A 6,555-nucleotide genomic window follows, 5' to 3' on the forward strand; every position below is an offset into this window, starting at 1 on the left:
TACCTCTGTCTTTCTAACTTTCTCTTACAATTCGAATCTTGGCTCTGAATTCTTCTCTTAGCCAGAACTCTTGAGGTTGCTGAACCTCGATCTAATGCAGCCGTGGGCAAACTACGGCCCGGGGGCCGGATCTGGCCCATTTGAAATGAATAAAACTAAAAAAAAAAAAAAAAAAAAAAAAAAAAAAAAAAAAAAAAAGACTGTACCCTTTTATGTAATGATGTTTACTTTGAATTTATATTAGTTCACACAAACACTCCATCCATGCTTTTGTTCTGGCCCTCCGGTCCAGTTTAAGAACCCATTGTGGCCCTCGAGTCAAAAAGTTTGCCCATCCCTGACTAATGCCTGGTGCCATCCCGTGCCCCCCCCACCTCTGACCCCAATCAACAATATAAGCTGGCCTTTTGCCAGGCAGGTCCCTGTAAGAATAGTCGGGCCTTTGAAGCAGTGCTTTGTCCTGCCTTAAGCTACCTTTGAAAGAACAATTGTTCATTTCTATTCCTTATCTTAGATCTTTTGGAAGGCAGAAAAAACAAGTGCCAAAATTTTTAGAAAACAACTAAACAAACAAGAATATGCAGCTTCCCAAGGAGTTCTTTATTTCAGACCTTTGGCATGACCTTGCTGAAAACACAGGACAGAGAAGGTTGGTTTAAATGGCGGAAGTAAGGCAGAGAGAAGTCAGAAACTTCTGGTCAGGGCATGTGCAGGAGGCAACCAGTCCATGTGTCTCCCTCGTATCAATTTTTCGCTCCAACCCCCTTTCTTTCTCCTCCTCCCTCCCTTCCACTCTCTCTGAAAAGCAATGGGAAACAAATATCCTCTGGTGAGGATTAACAAGAAAAGAAAAAGAAATAGTTGAAAACCTAGAGAGACCCAAACTGTAGACTTTGAACCTTATCCTTTGTCTAAAGCAAAACCCCACACATGTCAGTTCTCCCACTCAATTTCTTCCCTATTGAGATGAGGGAAGCAATTGCACACAGGAGACCAGACAGAGAAGAAAGTTGCATCTGATTAGAATGAACATTGCCCTGTACTTGTTAATATGGGTTTCACTTTATGACCAAACATATTTTTTCACAAATATAATGGGGTGGGGTAGGAAACTGCACGTTTTTAAAAGTTGAAATTGTTTAGAGATAAAACACAAATGCTAGTGTCTTTAACAGGCAACAGCAACTTTTTTCCTCTAAAGTCAAACATCAACCCCAGCGAAGCTTTTGTGGAAATGTTTCCTCAACTTTATTAAAAAATAAGAACCAGTTTAAATATAGACACTGGACTAGCCCCGTCTGTATTTTCAAATCCACATTCTTTATCTGAAGCACCGCATCAGGGACCTCCATGACCCTGCATGCTTTCCAGTTCACAGTACATGGAACCAGTTTCTCTTTTTAATTTTATTTGCTCAGAGCAGCCATATGCAGTAGCCATCGACGCCCAAACCTTGGGAGGAACCTTTTCCTACAAGGCCTGTCACAGCTGTCCAATGTTTCTCCTCAATGAGAATCATGCTGGCATGCTCTATAGATGGGGGAGAAAAAGCAAGAAAATCAAAGCACCTGGTAGAGGTTTCATGAGATCTATTCATATTCACTGTGCTCCAAACCTGCTTTGGATGCCATCAGTCAACTTTGTGCATGTTGGGCAGTTGGTGGTCTAGGAGAGGGTCTCAATTTGAAGAACTGTTGTTGGATGCCCCAGAGGTTGAGGTGATAGCAGCTTCAGCAGGGCTACTAATGGTGACTGACTTTTGGATGTGAGGCTAGCTGCTGGACATCAACGTGGTCCTCCTCTTGGTAGGCCAAACATTCTCAGGTAAATGCTTTTGCTGTAGGCGTTACTACTGGCATTGGTGGAAACTGCACTTCAGTAGCTTTAAGAATGGTATTATAGAATGTCTAGCTGGAGACCTGCAATGGCCAAAAGGCTTCCTTCCATAAAGACACTGGTAGAAGATCATACCCACTGACCAGAGGTCAACTTTTAGATCTTTGATGGTTCTTCCTCAACCACAAAACACTCTGGTGGTCAATACCAGTAAGTACCTGCACCTTGTAATGTTAGATCCATGCCATCCACTGAACTGTAGCTATCATCATTCTTGATCTTGGAAAGTCCAAAATCTGTGATTTTTATTTCTCTATAAGCTCTACCATTTACTAAAAGAATATTACCTGGTTTGATGTCATAGTGTTTGACGGGAGTTTTTATTTCATTTAAAACAAGTCTGCATGATAATGCCTTGGGCCTCTTTTTCCGACATTAATTTGTACTGTTTCAGGTAGAAGTCCAGATCATTTCCATCTCAGTATTCCCATACTGTACAATACAAATCAATGTCCAGTGAAAAGTAATTATACAGCTTAACTATTCTGGAATGATCTAGGTCTTTGTGACTCTGGTATTCCCTACATAGCTTGTGATAAGTCTCATCTCTCCAGTTTTTATTTTAACTAGTGAATTTTCACACGTACATATATTTGTTCTGTTAGATCAAATGCCTTGTAAAAATCACTGAAACATCCTCCACCCAAAAGCTGTAACAAATATCTGTCATTTCACATTGGATTATCTTTAAATTGTGAATTATCTTCAATATGGTTTGGGGTGTTTTCTTAGATCCATGATATATAGATTTCTAACCCTTTCTAGCCCTGCATGGATCTCTGCTTCCCCCTTTATAAGAGGATCACGTAATCTGAGTTTGAAGATTTCTTCTTGTTCATGGTGTTCTGCTAATGCTAACATTTCATTTTCAGCGCCCTTGGTCTTGCTTTCTGCTCTTTGGTTACTGGAGGGGCCTGTCCCAAGGCAGGAGGTTTCTGCTTTGCTAACATTTTCCATTGTCTTTTTATCTCTTCCTCTGTAAATTTATCCTACCTGTTGCTTGATAAGGTTCTGAAAAGCATAACCCACTGTCCATTGTGCAGTGAAAGAAGTCCCATGTCAGACAGTGGTAGCTTGCCCCAATGCCAAGCAGTCTTGCATGCTCTGATCTCTACATGTCATCTTCTCTTATTTTGACTTTTTCAGGAGTTTCTTGCTCATTGTCACACATCCATTTAATCATTCTTTGCATTTCTCTAGCATTTTTTGCTATTCATCAATCTGTGGTCTCAGATGTCAATTGGCTCTTAACAAATCATCTGTTCTTCCCTCCTTCTTCTCTAAGTCAGAATTCTTACTGTTTCCTAGTACAGATATTTTTTTTCTTGTGAGGTCAGAGTGGGTCTGTCTCTGCTGGGTGGAGATCTGTTTCTGGAGCTGCAGGAATGCTCTGTTACCAGATCCTGCAGAAGAGGGACTGTTTTGCTGAGCTGAAACCAAAGTGAAGCAGAGGCCAACCACCCTCCGTGTCAGCTGCTGTGTGGAGCCAAGGTTTTGCTAGCACCACTGACATCAGGGTTGGCAGAACAGACTGCTCCTCCAGTACATCCTTTGCAGCACTGTCATCTAAACCATAGAGGGGCTCTTCTACTCACCTGGTAAGGGATCGGATAAGGAATGGTGCTGTGAGGATCGTGCAACTGGGGGAACACATCTGCCAGGGCTGGCTCCTGGCCCACTTCTCCCAGCAAACTTAAAGCAAGCACTAATTTTATGTTCCCTAGCAGTGTCTCTCCCTTGGCTAATTTCATCTGGTTCTGATTTTCTTTTCTGGTTCACTGGTCATCCTGTTATTTCTTAGAAGCCTCTACTTTATCACTCACGGACCCCACGCTGCACAAGCTCTGGTTTGAAGACTCACTACTGAGTGCCCCCTTACTAACACCATCTCCAGTAAACCTGGCCTCTACTAATCCCTGCCATCATGGGTCCAAGCTTTGCAATCCTTCCATCATATCTACTGCCACTCCCTCCTGCTCCCTGGCTGCCCACTGCTCTGCTCTGCCCCTGGGAAGACCTGGGGTGGAGCTGGGCCTCTCCTGAGTGTCTTAACCCCCTCCTAGGAAGCTGCTGTGGGGGCCAGGCTGCACAAGAGAGCAGGAGTGGGGAGAGGTCTTGGACAAGCCTCCTGGCACCTAAAAGGAGGAAACCTTGCTTTTTAAAAATGTTTATTCCCCTGAATATTCTTTTATTTCCTGGGAAATATTCCATTCTTTACATTAGAGGACAGGAGACAGGACAATGAGTTGAGAATGCACATCTCTGTGTTGTGACATTTCTGCTCATGACCTTCTGCCAACCTTGGCCTTCAGAACTTACTGGGGCTCCCAGATGGCTTTACATGTTAACTCAAGTGCATCCCCCTTCCTGTGTTAAGCCTTGTAGATGGTGAGTCATCTGAATATGCACTGGAGGCGTATGCTATACCTCCAGATGGGTCTGCAAGTTCCTGGTGATGACAGGGTGCTCCACCTGACAGATCACGGGGGCCCCATTTTTGTGCATCTTCAGTATCAGCTGAATAGTCACAGGGAACAGGTCTGACCACTCTTCTGCCTCCAATTTACTTTTGAGCTCCTTGTTCCCTTTCAACCATCTGATAGTCTGGCTGGTTTGCTGGCCATGGCAGTGCAATTGACTTTAGTCTCCTCACCTTCCACGCATCTAATCTGGATATCAACCATAAGATTGCATGGTGGGACCAGTACTGTGGTTGTGGTATAACTTTCTGGGGGGACAGGATAGGTTAGTGTAGAGTTGGCAAAAGTATTGAGACATTTGTCAATGACACTTTGAGTTCACTGCTAGAAAAATTCAGCAACTGAAACCTACTGTCCTTCAAAGGCCTGAAGTTTCTGAAATAAATGGTCTGCCTGCTGGGATTCAGTAGCTGATGGTTGCAACTTCTCCCTCAATAACTGCCATGTCTTTTGTAAATAAATTCTGCCCATCACCAGGTTTGCTGTGGCTTCTGTAAAACCCTCATGGTAGGACTTCCATTCAGATAGATTTCAGGTGGTTCTGAAAGATGGTTGTCAAAGCTTGCAATTTTTTATAAGAAGAATACTCAGATCATTTTAAACCAGTTTTCTTAAACCTTCCTTGTTAGAAATGAATTATATTTCAGGTTCGTAATGTGTGTTTTTTTAATTAACAAAAGCTGCCTCCTGGCTAATTCCAGCAGGCATGCTGGAATACTGTGTGCATCACTGTTATCAGGTACGGCATTTTGCACCTAAGATTAAAACAAACCTTAAAATCTCTACCTCATCAGTAACGAAATCAATTATTAAAGGATATTAGTACAGAAAACAACTTTCTCTTCAGACACCATGGCCTTTGATGGTGTTGCAAATTAGTAAATTAGCTAAGAGCTAATGGATATAATTCTGCAAATTTTCTCCATTAATTTTAGTGTCTTCCTTGATAACTTTCCAAAACCTGACAAAGAGCAATAATTTATGGGGACTTAGAAGAGGCTGGTGGGTATATATTGTATTATAAGTGCCCAGATGTTTGAGTAAACTTCTCTTGCTCCCCATCTCAGTAGTTCCAGAGACAGGCTTTTATCCTACACCTCCACCAATCACTTGAGCTAAGTCAGAGTCCCATGACTATTACAAATCAGAACTAAAGAAAGAATACTATCCTTTTTGGTAATAAATTGTTGTGTGGCTGAGGGCCACAATTCCAGATACAAAGGAAAGGCCATCCAAGCGTGATTTCAACTCAGAAAACATAGACAGATGAGAGAAACTTTTGAGCCCCAAGACAACTTCTGCCATTCCCATGGTTCATGTAAATTACCCAACAAATTGTTCTGTTTTTATTTTGGTCGAAGCTAATTTTAGTTGGGTTTAACCACTGCGGCCAAAAGAATGGAAACTGTTCCAAGAAAATGCCTTAAATCATACTGACAACTTACTTGATGACATGACTTGAATCTTTTGTATATTTTTATTACTTAATCACACCCAGTGAAGGACCCAGCATATAGCAATTGCTTGATAAAATATTCTGGTTTGTTTTCACTAAAAAGAATGACTCTAATCATTGGAGGCCACAAGGCAGATTCATGCAGACTTGGCGGGCAATGAGATGTTCTTGGTCAAGGGAAGATTGTGTGTTCTTCAATTCATTCTGCACAGTCTAAGGCACACAGTCCTGGCCTTAGTTACAGAATGCCAGACCTCAGTAAATACAGTCTCAAATCAATGTCCTGTAAATTAAAAGCTCCTTAAGTGTTATTAAATTGGTATAAATCTTTTTCTTCTTATTAAACCTGGGTAATGTCACAGTGACCTTACTAAATTGAGTACAGCTACTTGGTACTTATTTAAAGACTTGGGACATGTGGTAAATAAATACGGTTGTTGTATGATTTCTGTAAGTAGGAATACACAATCTGCTGAACTAATGACCAGGGAATCGTCTCACAAGACCAAATCCTGAAGAGGTCAGTGACCGCTGGCCAAAGATGTGTTTACAGAGGCCATTTATGAACAAGATTTAACTCCAGATCAACATCCTCAGGACCTGACCTTTATTCTTTTTCCTCATTTCAAAGGCTTGTATCTAGCACTTGGCTTCTTGCCTCCTTACCAAACCATGCTGGTTTTCCAAAATATAAATATTAATATAGCCTAGCAAACACAAATG

The 6,555-nt window shown here is 41.7% G+C and overlaps 1 pseudogene across 1 annotated transcript; it reads right to left on the minus strand.

Annotated features, from left to right (window-relative positions):
• Positions 1-1,678: 1,678 nt before the first annotated feature.
• LOC308518828 (serine/threonine-protein kinase tousled-like 2) lies at positions 1,679-3,851 on the minus strand (annotated as a pseudogene). Its single transcript has 3 exons — positions 3,576-3,851; positions 3,294-3,486; positions 1,679-3,105 (listed from the first exon to the last, which is right to left on the minus strand). The product of its transcript is annotated as a serine/threonine-protein kinase tousled-like 2 (transcript).
• Between the last annotated feature and the right edge of the window lie 2,704 nt (positions 3,852-6,555).

Source organism: Myotis nattereri (assembly GCF_964212035.1).
Source record: "Myotis nattereri genome assembly, chromosome: 4".
Classification (NCBI taxonomy): domain Eukaryota; kingdom Metazoa; phylum Chordata; class Mammalia; order Chiroptera; family Vespertilionidae; genus Myotis; species Myotis nattereri.